Source organism: Pleurodeles waltl, chromosome 10 (genome assembly GCF_031143425.1).
Source record: "Pleurodeles waltl isolate 20211129_DDA chromosome 10, aPleWal1.hap1.20221129, whole genome shotgun sequence".
Classification (NCBI taxonomy): domain Eukaryota; kingdom Metazoa; phylum Chordata; class Amphibia; order Caudata; family Salamandridae; genus Pleurodeles; species Pleurodeles waltl.
Window position 1 is genome coordinate 620,291,711 of NC_090449.1, and position 26,693 is coordinate 620,318,403.

A 26,693-nucleotide genomic window follows, 5' to 3' on the forward strand; every position below is an offset into this window, starting at 1 on the left:
TATACCAATTGGGTAGCAACCAATGTTACTATGTTTAGGGGAGAGAGCATATGCAATTTAGCACTGGTTATCAGTCATAAAGTGTCCAGAGTCATAAAGCTAACAGAAATGAGGTCAGAAAAAGAGATGCAGGAAGGCAAAAAGTTTGAGGTGACCCTTCAGAGAGGCTATTTTCCAACAGGAAACATAGGAACCATTTCTCATGTGAGTTCCACAATATTTCATAAAGTCTATTTGTGATTAAAAATTCCCAATGTCATGAACCACTCAAAAATTATACTGCCTGTCTCTACAGATTGTCAGATTCAAATTGTCTGCAAGGCAACAAGTTATTGTCAGTACAATCAACTCTGACACTTGTGCTGAAATTACATTAGACAGATAGGATGCCTCAAGAATTTCAGAAATGGAACATTCTGCATAGGCAGCCTTCAATGCTTCACCATGTTCTCTCAAACAAGAACCATCTACAAACAAAATCAGATCAGCATTTCATGGGGAGTTTCTTTGATATCTGGTCTTGGGTTGGTACATAACCATGGAACATTCATAATCATGCTCAGGTTCATCATCAAAATCACTCCTTTCATTCTCTTCATCGCAAGCAAAACAGGAAGCAGAACAGCAGGGTTCAGAAAACTACATCTTCTAATGGAGATCTTCTCAACCAAGAGTATGATGTGCCCACATGTAGTAGTACAAGTCTTTGTCATGTGCTGGGTCCAAGTACTGGTCAGCAAAGTTACAACTGAATGTGGACAAACACAATCAATGCTTGTCCTATCAAAAATTATTCACTTTTCTCAACAGCATCGCAAACAGCTGAAACCACCTTCATACAACCAGGAAGAGAAAGAGCTGCTACATGCAACACAACAGACAAACTGACTATTAGCCACACGATTCTGCATGGTTATGGGTCAAAATAAGCAGTGCACATCCTCCTCTCTCATGGCAGAAGAGAGATAGAATGATTAATTTTAATCAGACATTCCAAGAAAGGTGCATTAGATAATTTCTCCATCAAATCTCAGAAGGCCTCTAAACATTTGTCAACAATTTGTATTGGGTCACTGATATCACTGTGAGTTTGCCTTATTAAAGACATTGCAATCAAAGAAAAAGTTTTAATCCACTGACAACAGTAGCCATGTAACATCCTCATTTCCGTCTGGGTGGTTGGAAGGCCCATCTTCAGAACTGCTTTGGCCCACATTTTTAGATTGGCAGTAAATGCTGCCTACCGCCGAAGTGACAGCTGCCAAAAGACCGTCGCCACTGCTAACATCCGTCGGCCAAATTATGACCACAGCCGGATTTCCACCACAAGAAGGGCGGAAATCAGTCTGTGGCCATACTGGCAGATGGGGTTAATGTGGCGCTGCTACCACCAGCAGTGCCATGACAGTAGACTGCCGCCAGCCGTATTATGACAAATAATACAGCCTGGTGGTGTTCTGCTGGCGGGCGCTGCTGGCGGTAGCAGCGCCCCCACCTGTCCTCTGCCGGAAGACCCCCTGGATGTAGGTAAGTCAGGTTTCCGACAGGGGAAGGGGGTTGGGGGTGTTGTGTGTGGGGGTGTGTGCATGAATGCATGAGTGTGTGCGTGAATGCAAATGTGTGTAGTGTTGTTTGCGTGTGTGTGTGCATGTGTGAGAATGCATGTATGAATGGAAATGTGAATGCATGTCTGCATGTCAGCGTGAATGTGGTATGGATGTGTGCGAGAATGAATGGATGCATGCATGCATGAATACATGTATGCCTATGTGAGTGAGTGTGTGAATGTGTGGTGCGTGTCTGTGACTGTGCGTATATGGGGGGTCGGGGATTGGAAGGGGGGAGCGTGGATGGAGTGGGGATGGGGGCATCTTGGGAGTGTTACCTCCTAAAAGTGAAAGGGAAGGAATTCCCTGTCACTGGTAGGGCCTACCACCATGGTTTTTGTGGTGTTACGAACGCCACCAAACCATGGCGGTAGGCAGGGTCAAAATGCCGCCAGCGGTACATTAGTGGCCGCCTCGGCTGGAGATTGTTATCTCCGGCCCGGCGGCTGCTAACACCATGGCGGTCGGTGTGGTATATTGGCGGGTTGGCTTCAGTCAACCCGCCAATGTCATAATGTGGCGGTATGTACTGCCAGCCTGTTGGTGGTACTACCGCCACATTAACACCGACCGCAGGGGTCATAATGACCCCCTTTATTTTGAAGCTTTCCTTGCTCCCTTCTCAATATGATGACCAAGATAAATTACTTTTTTGTTACAGAATTACATCTTTGTAGTTGAAAACGTGTGACCATTGTTAGCTAAATAGTGCAATAGTATCAAGTTTACAATCTACCTTTGTCTTAGAAACCACCAGGAGGTCATTTATATTTTGCAACATGACTGAGGTAACAAGGCAACTGCACATTTTCTAAATATCTCTTAGAATCTTATTAAAATTAAAAACTGAAGGACTTAAAGTATATCTCTGTGGAAATCAGCACCAAACAAGGACTTTGTTTTGGAATTGAAATGTGAAAAAAATCACCATACTCTTGCAGACAAATGGAGAAGAACTCTTGGTATAAATCTACAACTGTACACAATCCTGCATCTGTTGGAATCTGAAATAAAATTACAGCAGGATACGGTATCACGGGATGGCATGGAATCACTATTTTATTTATTTTTTGCAGATCCTGCACTATTCTCCATTTATCACTCTGTTTTTATACCCATCACAGGGAAACTGCAGGACTACCAAGCATTTCATGTGCAATTCCTTGTGCTATCATTTCTTAATGACAGGCTTCGTTCCTTCTTATGCCCGTTTTAAAAGTCTATGGGCCATATTTATACTTTTTGGTACAAAACTGCGCTAACGCAGTTTTGCGTCAACAACATCAGCGCCTGATAGCGCCAATACTGAGTGCAAGCTGGGCCCCATATTCATGGAATGGGGCTAGCCGGTGCAAAGGAATCGTGAGTGTAAAAAAAAAAAATTATGTTAACCATTGCCCTCTGTCATAAAGTAAAATGACGTTAATGCTGCAAAAGTGGCGCAAAACTGTTTTGCGACATGTAAATATGTTGCAAAAGGGTTATCCTCATTTTTAGCCTGCATTATCGCCAAATTTAAACGCACAAACAGGAAAAAGTGCAAGTGCAATGAAAATGGAAGAATCAGGCCAGGAGAGACTCCAGGGAGACCCCAATCTCACAAGCACCAGCCAGGAGGACCCATAGAAGTCCCCGGAGAAGGAGAATTAAAAGCACAAGTGTCGCTTCAGTGAAGAGAGACAACATCCTTGTCAGAGAGGTGATGGAGCACCAACACCAGCTCTTCGTTGTGTCCAAACTGCCAATTGGTAAGAGAGAGGCTATAGGGCAGCAAATAGTGGACAAAATCAACAGCATGACAGAGCTGGAGAGAACTGTCACTGAGTGCAAGAAGCGCTGACATGATTGCAAGCGTAGAACTAAGGAGAAGTTGCCCAAGAACAGAAAAGCAGCACTGCAGATTGGAGGTGGAAGTCCTGCACCACAGAAGCACCTGGATGAGCTAGAGGAGATGGTTTCAGCGGTCATCCCAGTAGACCTGGTCACAGGAATCTACGGACAGGACAGAGAATACTACCAACCACCATCACAAATGAACGGTGAGCTGCATGGGAGAATAAACGGAATCTTACAAAAGCCAGAAGGGGGAGGTAGATAGGACACATCCAATGCATGCTAAAGGAATGCATGGAGACACATGCACCCTGAATCCAGATGCCCCATCTCCATACAAGCAATACATGCACACACTCCTTGGTTGTGCCATGCCCCCCCAACATATACACAATGTGGATACACACCAATCACCAGGGCTATACTCCACCACATAAATATGCAGCACATAGGCTGGAAGGGATGTGTATATACTGTACCATGGGGCTGTGCCATCACAACACCCCTTGAATATTGTCAAACCTCCTGTACCCACACAACAGGTGGTGTATCTTGCAAAAATGCTCCCCTCCACAACCTTGTAGCATTGCCAGTACATATGTCTGTCACAACTTGCAGCACACATTGAAATGCCACCATAGCTAACATTACTTGTACATGTGCAGGAAGGGACACCACCCTGCACAGAAACAATTCAACCGCTCAAGGTAGTCACACCTACATCATGCAGCAACAATGCCTGTCTCAGTGCAGGGAGAACAAATCAGTGCATCTGCAGGGGGAATTGCAGGGCTGTCCCGTATCCCAGTAAACATGGCACTTCCTTGCGTAACTAACCTGGTGCAGTGTTGAGCTATACATATTGCTACTGACTAGAGTGGTGCCACAAGAGAAATATCTTCACTAAAGCTTGCAACCCGTGGAACACAACACATACAGGGTGAACCTACAACAACTCAGACACAACCATATTACACACATCGGAAGTGGCAAACAATTGAACAAATACAACACATGGTGCATGTCTGTGAACATAATGCCGCCCATTATGAAATTTGCTGGTGGAGGCTGCCCGCCAAAGTCCTGCGTTGGAAAGACTGCCAATGTGGTCTTCCCTCCGCATTAGGCATTACGATATTCTGGCTGGGATGGTGGGTAGAACCTGTGCCTCGGGCTGCCAGCTCTGAGGGAAAATCACCCCAACATTGATGCTGGCTTGTGATGTAGTCAGTGCCAATAGTTGAGGTGTGCTCATTACTGCCTGTAAATTGGGCATTGGAAAGTGCAAAGGGGCTGCCCATGGAGGCCCCTGCACTGCCCATGCCAAGTGCATGGGCAGTGCAGAGGCACCCAGGGACACCCCACACCCCATTACCACCAGCCGATGCATGGTGGACAGACTGCCATGCAAAGGCTGGTGGGAAAGTTAGATAATAATCTGGAGGGCAGCGCTGATTGCAGTGCTGGCCTGGAGGATCAAGACCAGTGGCTCCAGCAGCCCATAGACTGACGGCAGCCTGGCAGTGCCAGGCCATTGTACTGTGGGGCTTACACCATGGTCCGAATGTGCCTGTTGGACTGCTGCAGTTGTCGTTGGTCCGAACACCACTGTAAGCCAGGTGGTCAGAGGACTTCCAGACTCTTCCTGAGGGCCCATGTGTGCAGTTGTACAAGTATCTGCAATCACACCATCAAACAAGATAGAGGCACTGATCATGATGGAAATGAAGGTGGGTGACTGTGTACCAACTTAGGCTGGATCTTGCACTGACATTCAGTAAATGCATTTGTGACAAAAAATGTAAAGCATATGGGCCATCCCTGTGTACACCTCTGTGCTACATTAGCTCTCCAGCACCAACACTCCATCACTTGCACCATAGTGCAAGGAAGGCAGCGTTGAGGGGAAGAATATTGTTGTGTAAGAAGGAGGACCTTCCTTCCCAACAAGAAACTGATAGGGAAATCTGCTTGGTCCATGTGTGCAGTATAATGCAGCACACATTGACAAAGGAAAACATGATGAGTAAATAAAGTATATGTCAACATTGTGCCCTGCTAATGTCACCCCTGGGATGGTGATAGATATTGGCGCAGCTTCAGGTCTACAAAAACATGTAAATACGGGGCTGCGTAAAAAATGCAATGGGTGTTGGCGTGGGACACCCACAGTAACAGCCAATGAATGCCCCCTCCAACCACAAAGTGCAGCATGGGAAGGGGCAGATATCTACATGGTGGCATCAAGGCACAAGAAGTGGTTTAATGCCACCTAGTATATACGATGAAGCCCATTGCGCCACTGCAGCGTCCCTCCACGTGACACTCCAGTGGCACTAGGGGCTAAAAATATATGCCACATAATGTACAATAACAACCTTGGGCCTTCAACTAGTCAGTGAGCCTCAATACATTATGGCCCTCATTCTGACCCTGGCGGTCGGCGGAGAGACGGCGGTCGGACCGCGAACAGACCGGCGGTATTAAAAATGGCATTCTGACCGCGGCGGTCCCCGCCGCGACCGACCGCTACTTCTCCACTCCGACCGCCACGGCGGTCATGACCGCGGGGCTGGAGTTTGCGCACTCCGGCCCGGCGGTCGTCCCAAGACCGCCAAGGGTATTATGACCCTGCCTACCGCCGCGGTTTCTTGCGGGCGGGAACCGCCGTGCGAACCATGGCGGTAAGCACTATCGGGGCCAGGGAATTCCTTCCCTGGCACTGATAGGGGTCTCCCCCACCCCCACTACCCACCCGAGTCCTCCCCCCACACCCTCCACCCCCCAGAGGTGGTACGAACCCCCTCCCCACCCCCACCCCGACATGCACATACATGTACCCCGACATGCACACACCCCCAACATGCACATATACACACCCCCTACACACACATACACAACGGGGACACATACCCGCACACATACATGCCGACATGCGCACCTGCCGAACAGCACACATTACCCATAGACACAGCAGCACCCCCCGCCCGCATACACGCACTCACACACCCCCTCTACACACTCACACGCACACCCCCATGCACGCCCACATCACACAACACCTTACCTTGTGCGTTGGTCCTCCGGGAGGCGACGGGAGCCATAGGGACGTGACCGCCAACAGAAGACCGCCAACAGAAGACCGCCACACGGAAATGTGGGTCGTAATTCTGTGGGCGGTGTTCTGCTGGCGTGGCGGTGGAGGTTGACCAGTCTCCACTTTCCCGCCGACCGCCAGTGTGGCTGCTGGCGGTTTTCCGGCGGAACGCTCCCAGCGGTCAGAATGCGCACAGCGGCACACCGCCGCGGTCGGCGGTCTTCACCGCGGCGGTAACTCAGCGGTCTTGCGAAAAGACCGCCAAGGTCAGAATGAGGGCCTATGTGCCATGTCAACTGCCACAACAATCTAAGATTCATTTAAAAATAAAAATATCTCCTGCCGACCTGCCTGTCTGGGATTTCAGTGTTGACCTGGATGACCAGCCGACAATTATCAATGAACCTACTCTCCAGGAAGTCCTAGGATCCCTCCAGACACCACCTCCAGTTGCAAGGAGGACACACACAGTTGTGGGGTCTCCACATGAACCACCCAGCAACCAAAATATCCCACATGCCAGTACTGACACGGCCCTCGACACGAGGACCCAGAGACCACCTTTCAGAGGACAGTAGTAGGAGTCCAGAGGGAGCTGGCCAGGCAGGTGTGGGTGGGGCTGGAGACCGTGGCAGGCAGCCTAGAGGGAGTGCAGACGTGCCTCATAACAGGTAATGCAAACACAGCTACATCCGAGGCACACACTCCCCAATGCATGGAGTTCAGCAGTCCTTGGGAGACATAGCTGCTGCCATGAGGGAGAAGCCACAACAATTCCCCTCCCAAACTAGCAGCAGCATAGCAGACAACAGGCTGGAGTCTATTCAGTGGGAAGTGGCTGTCTACTACTGCGATGTTGCAGCTAGGTTGAAAAATCAGCGGTTCCTCCTTGCTGCATGATGCCTTATGTATTACCAAAAATGGCAGCTGCTGTGAACGTGAACTCCACATCTTTATAGCCCTCTACCTTAACAACTGCCCCAACATTGACACAAGAGGCACCACACACATCAGAGGATGATGATGTGGAATAAATTACTTTCAGTAAGAAGAGTACCCAGTAGTACCAGTATGTGCCAAGTGAACAATTCCCATTAGTTCTGGCCTCAAGATCATGCCAGTGTCGTGAGAGTAGGACATGTGCTCTCTTCACCCACCCACTATTGACCTGTCTGCTATGTACTGACACTGTCTCTGACATACCAATTGGAAATTGTTGTTCCTTCTCCCTAATGGACAATACTCCTGAGCATGTCTCATGACATTTACCTCAATCCTGGGCTCTGATTGTGTCACATATCCATGACTTTTACTAATGGGGTCTCAGACCTGGACATTGTAAATAAGTCACTTTCACACTTCCACCTGTATATAAACACCTTGTACAGATTTAGCATGTCTATGTTTTCTATGAACCAACTACTCAGCTAGATGAATGAATTGTGTGAATCCATTGCAATGATTACAGTATAGCAGTACATGAGTGCAGGGCTGTGGGATACCAAGCTACACACAAGGTTGCTGACATGAGAAAGGTGTACGATGGTGTTGTCTGATACAACCAATTCACTGAGTACAATAACTGATATGTTTGCTTTTATCATTTACTATTGATATAAGGCAGGTATGACTGAGAACCAAGTCAGTGCCATTATAGACAGCTGGAAGTCCCAGAACAACTCATTTGTGTGGTACAGAGGTAGCTAACCTCATCAGTGATGGGCACCTGTCAGTGTTGCAGGATACAGTTCCAATTGTGCCTGTTGTCAGATGTGTCACAGTTCTCAATATTGGAACTATGGGACCCCACCAATGACAGCTGAAGTATCAGACTTACCTGTCCAAGACAAAGTACACATGGACATTGTGAATGGCGGGTATGCTGGATGGAAAATGCATGAACCAGTAGTTGTGATGTTGCAGACAAAGTGAAAGCTCCTTTGTCAATAGGGGAAGCACATGGTCAATTGGGGACTACAAGACAGTAAGATTTCCACTAGCCATTCCCCCAAATTGCCCAGTGCACTCATGAAAAGACCCAGATACTCAGGCAACTGACCATAAATGAATGCTAAAATAAAGAGAATTTATTATTAAAACAACAACCTACATACTAACTAAAACCTCCTCCATCCTAAACTAACCTATACTAACTATACTCATAAAACAACTACATCTATGTAACATAATCTATTTTACACATGGAACACCACACTCTAAACATTGGCCCCGACCCCTTAAGGGACAAGATACAAGTAGGACAACTATTACTAAATTACACATGTGCTAACTTATCCTATTTACTATACAAATATATATTGTTTTGGATTTTTCTATAATTTTATATCTATATATATATTTTTTTTATTACATAAGTACACATACCTCAACATTACCCCCACCCAACCCCTCACCAATAAAAACATTAGAATAAAAACCCACCCCCAACATACTTAACCTAACTAATGCCTACCCTACACTAACCTAATACTATCTAAAACGTAACCCAAAACTAACAGGGGAAGGAACTGAGGGTAGTCCAAACTGTCCTGAAGTTCATTTTTTCTGTTTCTTGATCTTCTTCTTAATTAACTTTATCATTTTCCGGTTGTCACCCAATTCCTCCTCCAGTTTGTCCAGGCGCTTGAGGATAGCATGTAAGTCCCTCCTGAGGTCCATCTCAAGTTGAGGCACCGGCTGCTGGTGGCTGTACCTGTGGCTGTGTGCTGACAGGTGGTGCTGATGTAGAGAGCGTTGGTGGAGCTGGGACCCCCTACATCCCTGAGGTGCTGGCTCCTGTGTCCCTTGGTGCCTGCATCGGGCACCACCATGTGAAAAGGCACGCCATTCTCCGGAAACTCTCTCATGCCTGTAACGCCTGCTCGTTCTGCGGTATCCCACTTCCAATTTTAGGATGTGGCGGTAACTGTCTGCACTCTTCATGAACACATGCCACTGCTCAAGAGTCATGTTGGCAGCTGAAATATGAGGAAAAGCAAGCATCAGTATCAGCATTGGGTGGAGTTTGTACAGAGTCTACATTTACACTGCAACAGCAACTAACACCTACAGTCCCACACACATTCCACAACACTGACTTGATCCTCATCTATGTCTAAAACCAACCAGACATCACCAGTCTCATGTATATGTTAGTAAGATGACGGCAATCCATAGAAAAGCAAAAGGGCCCAGGGCTGACAGGCACTAATACAACCCTCATCAACATTTGTGTCATCTAACTTGTGAGGATCACGTGCCTCTACATGTCTGAATTAACTTTCTACCTGGCCATTAGGAGGTGTAGGCATGCTTTCCATTTCTTCAACAGCCCCGGTGATACATCATGGCCTGACCACTCATTATGGAGTCAAGGTGTGGCCTATATCATTGTGGGGCTGCTAACTACTAATCTGCTATTCTGAGGTCAGGAAAAATCTACATTCATGTGTGCTGGTATGAGACCTGCCCTGAGTTTATGTTAGAAAGGGCTACCCCATATCCCATTATGTGCCCACATGTACAAATGATGTAATGTTGTTTGAAGATTGATTGGGCAAAGTCTGAGCTGCAGATCACAGTTTTCATCACATTACAGAACGGAGCCCCCTACTTTGTGCTATGTAGTCCACCATGTGTAAAATGGCACATACAAGGTGGCTGTATGGATGGCTTTCAGCCCACAGTGATATTGGCACAGCATTGGTTGCTGCAACTGTATCCTGAAAGGTGTTACATCATTAGCACATGCATGTCATACATCATCAAGGTACTAGCTACACACACACACAAATCATATAATTTGCATATGTGGTGTGGTCTACATCAGTCACAATTATCATGGTGGCAGGACCATGGTGTGAGAACTGCAGACATCTGGGCCCGTATTCATGGTAAAATGATGGAGCACGATGCACCCCCAACAGTTGCTGCGCCGGGCTCTGTCAATTTCACAACGCAGGGATGTGTTGTATTTAATTGATTAAGGTGCACTTCTGTTTTGTCCCTTGCATTGCCCCTAAATGTATCTGTCTGTGGCAACGCAGGCATCCTTGCACTATCGTACATGAATGTCTGCGTTGAGGCGTGTTATGGTTCATGTCTGGGAAGGTGTCCCTTCCCACACATAAACAATAATTTCTGGCAATTTTGTTCTTTCTATGCATGCTGCAGAATAGAACACGCATAGGAAAAGGAAAGAATGAGGAGGACAAAAGTATTCCTCCTTGTAGCTCCTTGCTAACTCCATCCCTAGGGTGGTGATTGATTTTGGGGCTGCCTCAGGTTTACGGAATCTGGTAGATCTGAGGCAGTATCAAAATGTAATGGGTGTTGCTGTGGCACATGCACATCAAGACCCATTGTATGCCCCTCTGACGCCGAACACTGCATCAGAAGGGCCCATATTTACAGGGAGGCGTAACACCACTAAAAATTGTGTTACACCTTCTTGTAAATATGGAGCTGAGGTTAGCGCAACTGGACTGTCACATTAAGTAATGCTCCTGTGGCGCTAAGCTCTCACATATGGCCCCTGGTATGGTAGAATCAAGGACTTTTCCCACAACCATCTGGAGTGGAGTTGTCCACAAATTGTGTACACTACTGCCTGTTGTCCAGAATATTATGGCTCAATGCTGTCATACAAGCACATAAGGTCTGAAGGTTACTAAGGTACCTGTGGTGTGTGTGTTTCCTACTTAATTCCCGTAGTGACTTCTGCAATTTGAACCTAGATCTGTACCATCATGTCAATAAGTGTATGCTATGTGTGGCTCACAGTGCTGAAAATGGTGCTGTGACATAGTGGCTGTCATCAGGCATGCCATGTACATGTCAAGCTGCCCTGTGACCCATAATGGTAGACAGCTATGCATATGTGGTCAGCCATAACTATTCCCATTACTCACAATTCCATGTCAGCACACGTTGGCCTGTGAACTACATGCAGTCCATCCTCATTGCATAACATTCCAACACACATGATGTCAATATCCATCCTCCTATGATATCAGATCATTGGTCAGGACCAAATACTCCTGTCATTGCATTCCACACTTCTGACTGACTCACAGTATTCCCTGGATTGGCTCACAGGATGCACAATGTGACACTTACTGGATTCTTCAGGGTCTTGTGTTCATGCCACCTCTCCAATGATGTAGGGGGCTGGTCCACTGCAAGACATGAATGGAAAACTTTGCTTAGTGTAAAAGGCAAGTTGTAGTACATGGACAGCATTGTACAGTGTAAACTTATTAGGCTGAATGAGGTAGTCGTAGATCACAGTAACTGACCAACTTCTATGATCTCTCTATCACAGATACTCTTAGACAAGGTAGACACATTCACCTCCAAAACATCACTGTTCCTGACACTCCTGTGGTGCTTCTCATTGCACCATATATACATGACACTGTCATGCAGCTGTCTGGTAGCACAAAACCTCCATTACCATATGGGACTGCTCGATAATGTTTTTTCCGTCTGAGGGGCATGAGATGGTTGTCGCAGTGCCTGGCCCATTGTAACACCCATGGCATTTGTGCCTGCATCTGATGTTGGAAACATCTACATCGTTCTCACAGCTAACTGACAAACTACTACCCTGGGGTTGTGTGGGTTTTCCAAGTTCTTGAGGAATGGCATCATACATCCTTCAGTCAAGTAAGTAATCTGTGTGTGCCATCTCAAGGCACACATACTTTCAAAATAGCTATAGGAGTTGTACACATGTGAAGTTGAGGAACCTACCTGCACATTGACTGGATGAAATCATGGATGTAGTGGCAATAGTGGTTGGCCTGCCATTGCTGCCATGGTATACCTTTATTGGTCTAGTGAGGAATTAGTACATGGGCACAGAAATACGCCACATCACGGACACACTTGCTCAGTGGTCACAGGATGCATCTGATGGTGCAGGTTAGTGAGTGGTATGCCAGTGATGGAGCTGATGCAGGGCAGTCCCATACTGTCAGTGACAAGCAGCAGGCCTATGGAACTGACTCAGCACATGTGTGTGGTTTTTGACATGGTATATGTTGTCTGTGATACACAATGAACTGGAACATGGAACTGCCTGTAGTCTGGACCATTGCATGTTCAAGAACCTGTACATGGCCATGGCTATTTACACAAACGACCAGATAGGACTACAGTAGTGCATTACAAATTGCATCTGTACTGTGCTCGTGGCCCTCAGAGGACCCCTTACTCACCCCCTAGTATGTACATAATCAGAAATATGTCACACCATGTTGCATGTGTCGTCCAACATCATCTATTCATGTGAAGGTCAATGATGCACTCAGCAGGAGATGCAATAGATCATCAAAACTACTGCTACGTTAATAGGGGCCCTTCGCATACATTTGTATGCCAACATTAAACAGCTTCTCCCAGAAGCCGTTCTGAGTGCTGGAAAAGGATACCTAGAGAATTATCTTCTGACTCAGCAGATGAAAAATTGGCATCACAACAAGGTTTTGGGGCCTCTTTCATGCATGTTGCATGGTGCAGGCCTCATTTGTAGCTGCTCATTACCCAGTTACAATATGCATTCATCACAACATTCGGAGATGGTCGTGCATGGTAAATTATACATCTGTCCTGCATTTGCTTCCTTGTTGTACAATTGATATGCTGCCCCAATGTGAGGAATAGACTCTTCATACAGCTCGCATAAGACATGTCCACATCCATTGCATGAAGCACTCAAACTTAACAGCAACTGTCATACATATGCTAACAAATTTAGGTTGTATGGCAATGGATGACTTACCAACTGTTCCACCAATCTTTACTCCCAGATGGTTGAGCAGATCCTGCTCCCTCAACACCAGATCTGCCCAGCAGTGCTTGATTTGGTGGTCGTTCCTTCAGTTTTGAAAATACAGGTCAGATGATAGAGCACCTTGCTCCACCGCAGCCACCTTGCCTCTATGAGTTAGCCTTGGATCACCCGGCCACCCAGTTGCAGCATCATCAGGAGGTAAAGTGTGCCACTAGCTAGAGAAACCCCCCAGCTCATCAGCAGACATCCAGCTCATTCTCCCTTTCCCTGACATTACCAGTGGTTAATGCAGTTCACCCAAATAAAAAATAAATGAAACTTAACCCATACTCCTACCCCACTTACACAAACTACCCCAACTACTTAACTACCCCAGACAAACTCCCAACACTACAGAGACAATTACAGTACACTCCTCAATAGACAAAATACAAGTATTGACACAATAATTATACAAATTTTACATAGGACACAGCACAATGTACACAACACATATTTCAAACACCACAAATTCACCAGCAACAAAAACACAACCTCACACAGTCACAGGGAAACAGACTGCAAAGTGAAAGTGATGTCCTGGTACATCACTTCCTGGGCCTGTGTGTCATGTTTTTCAGTCATGAGTCTTTTTTTTTTGATGCAAGATGATTTTGTGCTATATTTTTACACCATTAGCGTGAAAAATGCCTGTGGACATGCGAGAGACGCACAGGGGCTTTGCGTCTATTAGCCTAGGGGAATTGTATGGCAAATGCGTGAACATTTTTTCACACATGACGGTATTGCACAGATTTTTGCAATGTGACCTTTGAGTGTACCCTGAGTGACTTGAGGTGTTACATGGGGTGTACAGCTATGGTGTACATGTGTAATGGCAACATGTGGGTGTATGTCAAGTACTGTCATTACATGACAATGGGGTGTTGGACCTATGGGTTCGTTTGTGGATATGCTGCATACGATTACTGAATACCTCATGCACATGTGCATGTGTAGCTACACTGTGTTCACAGACATGTTGGAACATGTGTGCTATGTGTGTATATATGTGTGCGTAAGCTAATTTTGGTGTGGACTACATTATGTCTGAGATTCCGATGTTCACATACCTACGACACCAAACATGTTTGGTGGCCTATGTTCAACACATGGTAATGCATGTGACAACCATGTAAACATCTACACACAGTACTCAGTGGACTAGGACTGAATTAACATCACTTCAACCCAGCCAATCTGCCTGTCTATGTGTGTTCACTCTGTGCTGTTATTAGATTTCCCTTCATGTTGCTCTGCTACACGTGTGCCATTTGTGTCCCCATGCACCATAGGTGCAGGAGATGTCAGGTACACATGTGTTGTGTAAGGCTGGTATCTGCCGTGTGTGAGTATGGACATATATTTTGTGATTTCTGTCACATCTGATGAAAGTGGTGTGTTCATGGGATGTGAAATCTCTTATTATATTCTTCCTGAATGGACACATGTTGCCATTTGACAAATGCATGTGTTGTCACATCCATGCCACCCATGTTTTCGTATGTTGGAACATGGCTTTTCCACCACTTTACTTTAATCTGCCCCAATTAGAGGAACAATAAACATTTCCCAAACAATTCACTACCACATGAATGTACAGGTGGAATATAGGTATTGTCTGCAGCTAATACATTTTACATTGTCACACACATAACACACAAGTGTGTTGGCTTGACATATGCCTTTAGCAATCCAGGAACTATACATGAAGACTGTTGTACAGATATATGGGCTAGGTAGGAAAAGGCTAGCAAGTACTTACAATGGCAGCTTTGTGTCTGCTAGGGAACCTAGCTAAGTCTGGATGACAAACACACGTGAGTACTAAGAACATACTTCTCAGTGCCACTCACATATGTTAGCAAGAGAGTGACATACAGGGACCAATACACACAAATGTCTAGGTGTATGACACCCAATCAACTCGGAATGTGCATGTAAATCAACAATGTATTAACAAGTCACAGACCCTTGCCAAATTGTATGAGTGAGGAATGACATAAAAAGCTTGATTGTGTCATTCCCTCTATTCATAGCTCGCATGAGTAATCACCAGTACCAAAATGCACTAATTGGGAAAGTAACATAGGTTGTGGCATTCAAATGTGAGCATGTTGCCATGTATGAAAAATGATGTGAAGCCTCAATAGAACAGTTGAGAGAGAATATGGAAGACTTGGAGGGCTGGGCCCCTGAAATGATGTAAAGATGCTTCTGGTACCTCTAAATACCAAGGGTCCGGCCATGGACCTGTTTGTGGATGATCTCATCCTGAAACAGCTGCAAACATGTGGACACCCAACAATCTTTTAGTTGGAGGAAGCCCACCACATCCCAGGTGCACCATAAAAGCATGTAGCACACCATTGTCCCTTCATACAAGACTCATAAACGTCTGAAACCAGGTAGTGAAACACAAACAGCTCCTAGTGCCGGTCCATTGCATACAGGTAAAGCTGGGGTTACCTTCGCCCCCAATTTCTGTCTTTGGGTCCAGAGGGTGTGCCACAGTTTCTTCTAGGTAAAGAAGCCTCTGATGAACGGGCCACAAGTAAACAATCACTTATCCGGGGCTGCTTTGATTAGTCGCAGCATGCAAAACTCACTTTTTAACAAACACAGAAGCTGTTTGTGATTGGCTGGATTGAATGAGTAATGAATCAGAAAACCCAGACATGTATGAAAACTAGACACCTGAGGGAGTCCAGGGTGGTGTGACTTTACTGGATCCCCCAGTGTTTTCTTTCCCAGACTCCCCTCAGCTAACCTCAAATTTTGCTAAAAAAACACATTTTCCTCACATTTCCCCCAGGCCCCTAGACTCAGACAGACATCCATTAGCAGACTTACTCACTGCCCAGTTTGTGGGTTCCCCTGGAGGAGACCAAGAAATTAGCCAAAATACAGCTAAAATTCATTTTTTGGGGGGGGAAAAGTGCTGCAGAAGAAAGCATGTGTTTTTTTCCCTGCAAATGGTATCAACAAAGTGTTTGTGGTGTTAAAATCACAATTTTCACAGCTTTCAAGAACAGGCAGACTTGAATCAGAAAAACACATGTTTCAACACAATTTTGGTATTTTGCTGGGACATACCCCATTTTAGTTTTATTGTGCTTTCAGCCTCCTTCCAGTAAGTGACACATATGGGTGTGAAACCAACGGCTGATCCCAGATAGCTAAACCTTTCTGAAAAGTAGACAACATTCTGAATTAAGCAAGGATCATTTCTGTAGATCTTTCAAGGTTTTCCTACAGAAAGTAACAGCTAAAATAAAAAAATATTGAAATTGAGTTGAAAAAAGCAGCCATTTCTGTCCATGTGTTCTTCTGTAAATTTTTCCAGCTATGGCAGATTTTTGAATGCAATACAATGTTACATCTACTGGACTCTTCTGGTTGTGGGGATATATAGGGTTTGTGAATTCATTAAGAACCCTAGGTATCCAGAGCCAATAAATGAGCTGCACCTCACAATGAGTTTTCTTTGTATACCGGGTATAGAGAAATTCATTTGGTAACAAGTAAAGAGTGACAAATATGTATCAAGGAAACCTTTGTATTTTCAAAATGGGCACTGGATAAGGTGTTGAGAAGGACTGGTTATTTGCACATATCTGAATTTGGGGGTCCCCATACTAGCATGTGAATTACAGGGCATTCCTCAAATGGGATTCTTTCTTACAAACACTCTCTTACATTTGGAAGAAAAATATGTTGAGAAAGACAATGGGCGGTAAAACTTGTGCTTCTATTCTGTGTTCCTCCAAGTCTCCTGATAAAAATGGCACCTCACTAGTATGGGTAGGCGTAGTGCCCATAAAAGGAAACACCCCAAAACGCAATTTGACCACATCACATTTTTACATTGAAATCTGACGTGTTTTTTGGAAATTGCCTAGCTGTGGATTTTGGCTTGTAGCTCAACCGGCACCTACTGAAACCTAGCAAACCGGTAAATTTTTGAAAACTAGACAAGAAGGGAAATCACAGATGGGGTGACTTGTTGGGCTCACACCAGTTTCTGTTAACCAGAATCCTTTGCAAACCTCAAAATTTAGCAAAAAAACTGACTTTTTCCTCAAATTTCGGTGATGGAAAGTTCTGAAAACTGAGGGGATCCACAAACTTCCCAGCATTCAACCCAAGTCTCCCGATAAAAATGGTACCTCACTTATATTGGTAGGCCTAGTGCCCGCAGCAGGAAATGCCCCAAAACACAATGTGGACGCATCACATTTTTCTAATGAAAACTAACCTGTTTTTTGCAAAGTGCCCAGCTGTTGATTTTGGGCTCTAGCTCAGCCGGCACCAAGGGAAACCTAGCAAACCTATACATTTTTTAAAACTAGACACCTAGGGAACCCAGGATGAGGTAACTTGTGGTGCTTTCACCAGGTTTTGTTATCCAGAATCCTTTGCAAACCTCAACATTTGGCAAAAAAACACTTTTTCGTCACATTGTGGTGCTGCAACGTTCTGGAATATGAAGGAAGCCACAAACTTCCTTCCACCCACCATTCTTCCACATCTCCCGATACAAATGGTACCTCACTTGTGTGGGTAAACCTAGTGCCTGCGACAGGGAAAGGTCCAAAACACAACATGGACACATCAAAATATCTATTACAAAACTGCTTGTTTTTGCAAGGGGGAACCAGCATTTTTGGTCCTGGGCTCAGCAGCCATCTAGGGAAATCTACCAAACCCAGACATGTATGAAAACTAGACACCTGAGGGAGTCCAGGGTGGTGTGACTTTACTGGATCCCCCAGTGTTTTCTTTCCCAGACTCCCCTCAGCTAACCTCAAATTTTGCTAAAAAAACACATTTTCCTCACATTTCTGTGAGGAATCACCGCACCAGCACAAATTTCCCACCACCCAACATTCCCCTCAGCCTCCAGATCAAAATTATACCTCACTTGTGTAGGTGGGCCAAGTGTCTGTGACTGGGTAGGGCCAAAAACATGTTGAAATTGAGAGGGAAGCAAAGCGGGACCAAAAGGGCTGTTTGTGAAAAAAGAAAATTGGGCTAACAAGTGGGGCAGAATTTCTATTGGTGTAGATGCAGCAATGCTGGGTTGTAGGAATTGTGTGGATTCCTGTGGATTCCGGAAGGTTCCATCACAAACATTTAGGGAAAACGCATGATTTTAAGCAAAGTTTGAGGCTTGCAGGGCATTGTAGGTAAGAAAATGGTGTGGGGTGCATGAGAAGCACACCACCCTGGACTCATCCAGATGTTTAGTTTTCAGATGTGTCTAGGTCTGGTAGATTTTTCTAGGTGGCAGCGTCCCAAACTACAAAAGTGCAGCCGCTCACCATTCCAAGTGGGACGATCTTCGAAGTTAGCCAAGCTCCATTGGCCCAAATGTAAGGTCAAAACCCAAAATAATCAAATGTCCTCTTACTTGCCATTGGGATAAGATCCTTTAGTTTGCAGGAAGGGGCTGAATGACTGTTACCCCCTTCGGTTGGGATGGGGGTCACAACAATGTCCATACTGGTTGACAGCTCCCACTTCTCTATTTTTTTTTTAATTCCCTGCCATCTAGTAGTCTTTCTGCCACCCAGGTGAGTGCATCAGGGGTAACTAACCCATCTGCCCACCGGTGGGCAGAACAACTTTGTCCCCATTTATTTGGAAGAAATTTGAGAAAGTCACTTTGTGACAAAGCATGTGTTGGCTTGCCTTTATAATGATGTTCTTCCATTTGACACGATGGCTGTGGTTATGCATGATGATTCCTTAATGGACATATGCTGATGTCTTCGAATAAAAGAACCTACCACTATTGAACTTGATTGAAGGACTTGTTTTTTGATTAATTTCTTTAAGTGCTGAGGAATCTGTGACTAACATTTGCAAACAGTATCAGTCCTCACATGCATCACACACTCACATACATACATATGGTAACACATTCCTATGTTACCGGTACACAATTACATGCACACACGTCACCACACCATACAAACTACATAGATGCATAGCTGTTGTAACAAGGAATGTAGGTGTGGGTGCACTGTCAGCCTTTCCACCAAAATCTACGCATGGCCGTTATGGATCAAAAATGTTGACAGCGCAAATCACTAAAATGACACCTGACACCATGTATTTCTGAACTGCCTTGCTGTCTCAGCCTTCCCTCAAAAATCCATGCATGCCCGAATTGTGCCACAAATTTTGACACATACAATTGTCCCACAAACATTGCAAATTCCAAAAATGACACCTGGCCTTTGCACATCAATTTGCAAGTCGACAGGCCTTGTCAGCCTTCATGAAAAAAATCCACGCATGACCGTAATGTGTAAAAAAATGACACATATCAGAAAACGTGACACATACACCCAGGAAGTGATGTAACAGGACTTCCTTGCTGCACACACAATAAAGTGAATTTACTTTTACTTTTACTTTACAGTCTATTCTGTCTGTGGTTGGGAGTGGTTGTGTGGAGGTGGTGCTGGCTGAGGAGTGGTGGTTGCTGAGAGTTTGTGCTCTGTCCTGTTGCGGTTTAGTCCATTTTGTTGTATTTGTAAGTTTTGTGTAGTGTTAATGTACTGTCATTGTATTTGTATTGTCGGTGTTAGTCTTGGGGCAGTGTAGTTTGTTGTGGTATCTGGGGCTAGGTGGGCTTATTATATACTTTTTTGGGGGGTCATTGGTTGCTGTGGAGGGATGCCTGAGACGGGAAGGGCACAGCGCATGAGTCCAGATAATCCGGGGGGTTAATTTGGTTAGTGTGCCACTACCTCGCCAATATGTTGAAAATGGGTGGACGTATAATCATGGGCTACCTTACGAAGGCCAAAACCTGCCCTGGGGAAGGTGCTGTTCCAGCTCCGCAGAATCTTCAAGGTGGAGTATACAGACCACCAGATCAAGCACCGGTGGGCAGACCCTTATTGCCTGGGAAAGCGAGCTCCTGGATCACCTGGTGGTTCGGGTTGGCATACCTGTTGGTAAGTAAACCTGTAACATTGCAACATCCTCCTTTGCATGCGCATGACAGTAGGGCACAAGGATAACTTTATCATGTCATGAGAAAAGTGAGGACTTCAAGGTTCAGGTTCAGATTTAAGGAAAGTGGATCTCCAGTGCAGAGGCACTTTTCTTGCACCTCTTAGCACCCCCGTGCCGCCACCATGCGTGCACTGTATCTAAGATACGGCGCGCCATGGCACAGGTTAGGGGGCAATCGCGCCATCATTTGTGATGCTATAAATGTGCTGTTAAGGGTTATTCTCATTAATTTGCTGAAACCCCTGACCAGTACGTAGTGGGCCATCAAAATATAATGGTGTGCCCCCTTTTAAACACATGCTCTGAGCAGGCATTAAAATGTGCAGAACAAAATGAAGCAAAATGTTCCTTTAGGTTTCAATGTGCCATTTCTTCAGCCCCCCTAATGGGCAATCACCCACTTTGCATACATATGGCTGGCGCAGGCATAATGCAGCAGAAAGGGTGATAAAGTTGCACAATGTATGCAGTGTGCCACTTTGTGATCCTATGGGTAATATTATGCCTACGCCATGCATTATGTATGCAAGGGGGACATTCCCCCATGGGGGGGGCAAAAAAAAAAGAAACAAAGAAAACAGATAGAACCTTTTGTGTAAATCATTCTGGCATTTTCTACACCTGCTCAGGCCAGGCATCAAAAGGGGGCACACCATTAATTATGATGGGCCCCTATATACTGTTCAGGGTTTGACCAAAATCTTGGCACCAACCATTAACTGTACATCAATAGCTTCAACAATTATGATGACATTGCCCCCTCCCCTGCGCCTTGGTGTGCCTTATCTTAGATACCACACACACATGTTGGGGGTAGGGGGGTGCAAAGTGGGGCAAGAAAAGTGCTACTACACTTGGCGCAGTGACACTTCCCTTCTATCTGCCCCTAAGCTTCCCACAATTACCAGTGTCCTGTCCCCCAGTAAGTGTGACATATGAATCAGAGACATGTAAGTATGGATGAGTCACATTGCTATATATGTTTTTGGGTGCTACCGATGTCTGTCTGACTGACATGTTGTGAATGGCAATGGATCATTCCTAACTCTAAGTTGACTAGGTCAATCAGCTGAACAAGTGCAATGTGTAACAGTTGTCCATGCTAATCTTTGTTCCAAAATCATAAAGCTATGTTTTCCTGTCATGGCTTGCAGGTGGACCTCCACATTACACCATAGACATGGTTTCCACTTTCGAAGACTCCGATGTAACCAGTAAGTGTAACCTTGAATCTCACATGTGTACATACAGTGTTTTGTCTGAGAGGGTTTGATGTATATTAGGCCATGTACAAATGGCATGTGTGTCAATTTAGACACCATCACCTATCCTTGGGTATCAACATCATGCCTGACGGTATGCTGAGGATGTGAAATAAATAAAATGTTGCGCAAGTGCCAACGTGTGCTGCCCTGGATTAGTGTGTCTTGGGAAATGTTTTGTATGGCCACAAACACACTGATGTCAGTCACAATATGTATCAGAGGTGCTGGCTTTCTGCAGTGCATGGATGATGCAAACATATGTTTTCACAGCATCGGTTCCTATACTGTGTGCCACACGTTGCACAGATTTAGTTAGGAAAATACATGGACCTGAGTAGAGCTCTCCATGGGCATTTCCCAAGGAGATACTTGCACCACTGCTCTTCAGTAATGGAGTGAGGCACCAGACATGCAAGGAGCTCTTTTGAGAAGGACAACAGTCAGTTGAGTACACATAGAGGTTTGCGCTCTTCTTCAGATGGATGTGTAACAAGTCCATGGATTGTAGCAAACAAGATATGTGCAGATGAAACAACACGTTTTAGTCATCATGATAGTTGTGAGCAAGCATGATCACATCTCATATGTATGAAATGTGCATGGTGAGTGCATACCTGGTAGTTAGGAGGTGTATCAAGTTTGTGCACAGATAGGGGCAGATACAGGTAAACAGGCTCTGTACCCAATGACGCACCACTTCTCTTGTGGTCCTTACCTCCACTCCTATTTGCCACTGTGTGAGTCTTAAATGATAGATGGCACACCATGGCACTGGGCATGTGCCAATTGTGGTTAATATCTTGAAGGAAATGATGTACTATTCATGGTTAGTGCAAGAGAATTTAATGCTAACCCTGGACTGTACATAGGGGGCAATTGTGACCAATGGTGTGCCCCCTTTTAATTCCAGCTGTGAGTTGGCATTAAAAGTAGGAAAAACAAAATGAGGCAGCTGAATCTCTTCGATTGTAGTGTGCCATTTTGGCAATCACCCTACCAGGGTAATTCTACCCTTGCATACATCATCCCTGGCACAGGCCTAATGTGTGGCAAGGGTGTGACAAAGTGGCACAATACAGGTATTGCACCACTTTGTTGATAGTCTGCTGACCATGTGGCCTTGTTGTGCCTTATTGGCGTCATATTGCTTATGACGCTAAAGTGGTGCAAGTAGGCCCTAGACGCTTTCACATCTTGGCCCTAGTGTATAACTTTGGAAACCCATTATCCCCCTGACATGTACAAAATACTATAGATGCTTGCTAGGCAGATTTATATGGACCTGGGTCTTGCCCTTGTTGTTGGCTTACTGGTTGACAACATGTGTCATCAGAAAATGCTGATTACAACGCATGCTTGTTCTTCCTCTACTCAACGCAGTTACTTATGACATGTTCTCTTCATGTTTTAACTGCCACAATGGCTACAGCCCAGAAATAGAAATTCACAAAACATGTTTAACGTTTCCAGCTCATTCGCAAAGTCCAGGTTGGTTACAGTAAAATGGCAAGGAGGTACCACATGGAAAAGTCATCAGGGTCATGGCAGGATTTCCCTAATGGTGGACCAGCTGAACAGCCTGCAACCACCTCAACTAAAGGAGAGTCCGCAGCATTCAGAGTCCGTGGTGCTCCATCAGGTCTGGCATCCTCAACATCTGCAGCACATCTGATGGCACCAGCACCACAACAGCCACTACCATCTGCCACTGGGTCCTGCTTTGAGGCAGAAATGTGTCAAGACCTGGCCAAGGTCAAGGCTAGGTTGGTCAGACTTGAGGCAGACAATGCCATAAATTTAAAATTACACAAATATATCAAGAAGAAGCTGAAAAAGCTGTAGGTGTGGCTACTCACTACTTCCCTGGACCTTCCCTTCCCCAGTCTGCATTGTTTAAAGTTTTAGTTGGGGGTTAGACATGGTTTAGGTAGGATAGAGTAGGTTAGTTGTAGGATATAGTTAGTTTAGTTTGGGGGATAGGGTTTAGGCATTGTTTTTGTTTGGGGTAAATACTCCCCCCAAAAATGTATATTTGTTCAGATCATAGGATTAGTTAGTATATGTGTAACTTTAGTTCATGTTCTCCTACACGTTTATTGTCTCATAAGTGGGGTAGGGGGACAATGTTTATTGAGTGGTATTATGGTGGTCATAATGACCCTGGCGGTCGGGATTAATATGGCGGTAGTACCACCAACAGGCTGTACTACCGCCATATTATGAGATTGGCTGCAGCCAACCCGCCACTTCTCCACTCATACCACCGTGGAGGTATGAGCTGACGGGCCAGAGATGTCTATCTCCTGCCCGGCAGCCCACAGAGTGCCACCCATGGCATTATGAGCCGGCTTCCACCATGGTTTCCGTGGCGTTAGCAACGCCATGAAAACCATGGCGGTAGGCCCTACCGGTGAGAGGGAATTCCTTCCCTGTCACTCGTAGGTGGCTCCCCCACCCCCCCAACACTCACCTGATGCCCCCTGCATCCAAACTCACCCCTCTACCCCCATACACACACCAATCCTGCCACCCCCAAAACACTGACTAACACCCCTAACCCCTCTGATAAGCAAACACCCCCACCCCCACCCCCCTTCCGATTCACAAATACACCCCACCCCCTCTGCTCCACAAACACCCCCATACACACACACACCTGCAGACAACCACACACTACACAACTGACCCCACAGCCAAACACGCAAACATCACCCCTACCAGTCACAGCACCCCTCACCCCACACCCCCCTCCCCGCATACACGCACACAGACACTCACACACACCACGCATACACCCATTCACTAACACTGCCATACACGCATTCATACAATCACTGCATACATGCATTCATACACGCATACTTACAGACATACTGACACACATTCTTACACAATCACACTGACATGCAGACATGCACTCACTTCATCATTCTTACACTTATTCACCCATGCATTCACACGCTCAGACACACACACACAACACCCCCACCCTCCTACCCCTCTCCCCGTTCGGACTCACGACTTACCTTGTCCGGCGAGGAGGTCCTCCCGCAGGGAACAGGAAAGGGCACTGCTACCACCAACAGCGCCCCACCAGCAGAACACCGCCAGGCTGTATGAACTGTCATAATACGGCTAGTGGCGTTCAACTGGCGTGGCGGTGCTGCTGGTAGCAGCACCAACTTACCACTGTCCGTCGGCATGATCACTGCCGGATATCCACCCTTCTTGTGACAGAAGTCCAGCAGTGATCATAATATGGCGGACGGAAGGTAGCCGTGGTGACGGTATTTTGCAGCCGTCACCACAGCGGTAAGCGTTTTTTACAGCCACACCTGCAGACAACCACACACTACACAACTGACCCCACAGCCAAACACGCAAACATCACCCCTACCAGTCACAGCACCCCTCACCCCACACCCCCCTCCCCGCATACACGCACACAGACACTCACACACACCACGCATACACCCATTCACTAACACTGCCATACACGCATTCATACAATCACTGCATACATGCATTCATACACGCATACTTACAGACATACTGACACACATTCTTACACAATCACACTGACATGCAGACATGCACTCACTTCATCATTCTTACACTTATTCACCCATGCATTCACACGCTCAGACACACACACACAACACCCCCACCCTCCTACCCCTCTCCCCGTTCGGACTCACGACTTACCTTGTCCGGCGAGGAGGTCCTCCCGCAGGGAACAGGAAAGGGCACTGCTACCACCAACAGCGCCCCACCAGCAGAACACCGCCAGGCTGTATGAACTGTCATAATACGGCTAGTGGCGTTCAACTGGCGTGGCGGTGCTGCTGGTAGCAGCACCAACTTACCACTGTCCGTCGGCATGATCACTGCCGGATATCCACCCTTCTTGTGACAGAAGTCCAGCAGTGATCATAATATGGCGGACGGAAGGTAGCCGTGGTGACGGTATTTTGCAGCCGTCACCACAGCGGTAAGCGTTTTTTACAGCCAATGTCAAAATTACCACCTCTGTGTATAAGCTAAGTTTAGAATAGGAGAGGTAGCTATAGGGTTAAGTTAAGGTAAGTTAGTATAGGTTAGCTTAGTGTAGGTTAGTAAGTAGGTTAGGTTTTTAATAGGTTGTGTTTTTATCTACCAATAAATCCTATTACTTTTTGACAATTAGGTGTCCATGATGATTGACTATCTGGGTGTTCTCATGTCTGCACTGGCCAAGTTGGGGAAATGCCTTAGGATATGCATTCAGTATTGATTTACATGTATGCACATCCCCCGTGACCAAGGAGCTGTCTGATTAACAGCGCTACGACATCAGCTACTCAAGACAGTTTATCAGCACAGTTCCTTCACAATATCTTTGACAGCTAATGATGCGACATCAATTATCATTGCTAAAGTCTGTTACAGACTTGCACATTATACCTCACCTTATTTGGGGTATGGAAATGGGCACACTAACAGCTGCCTGTCACAGTCTTAAATATGCTCTTCAGTTCCTCACATATTTGTTGTGTTGGTACATTCGTCAGGAGAATTTCCTGACTCTTGAGTTCCGAAGCATTCATGCCATATGTCAACTTGCATGCACATATGTTCAATACATGCTTGAGAGGCTCAGTAAGTTGTTTGTAGACCACGATTCTATTGATCACCTTTATCATGTTTGAGTCCTAGTATGTTCCTTTGTGTCTTACTGTAAGCCACACATCATTTGGTTCAGTTTTCATTGACATTGCTTCACACAATGCAGATATTTATGTGAGTTGATTAAACACTGAAAAAAGTACATTATACATGTGAATATGGTGATTTATTTACATATGCAAGTTTAGTTTCCAAAGCAGTACAATGTCCAGTTCACTGACCCCATGAGAAATCCTGAGCCATTTGATGTACATTCAGAGTTCAAGGTTGAGGGACATGTCATGAGACATGGGTAGGAGAAGTGTGCATTAGTGAGGAGGTGTCCAAATTGACAATAGGTAGGAATAGAGACAATGTCA